A 230-nucleotide genomic window follows, 5' to 3' on the forward strand; every position below is an offset into this window, starting at 1 on the left:
GGGCCCCGTGCGACAGTGCCGGGGCTGTCGGGGCCCTGGGGACAGTGCCGGGGGTGTCGGGGTCCCCTCCACCCGCCCGAGCTCTGCAGCTGACCTGCGCCACATCCAGCCCTTCCCAGCGCCATGGGTGCCCTGGGCATGGGGGACACGCCTGTCCCCGCCTGTCCCCGCCCCGGGCAGCCGGGATGCAGGACGGAGAAGCAGCTTCCAGCTCCGGGGCTGCCGGCTCA

Source organism: Geospiza fortis, unplaced genomic scaffold, assembly GCF_000277835.1.
Source record: "Geospiza fortis unplaced genomic scaffold, GeoFor_1.0 scaffold432, whole genome shotgun sequence".
Lineage (NCBI taxonomy): Eukaryota > Metazoa > Chordata > Aves > Passeriformes > Thraupidae > Geospiza > Geospiza fortis.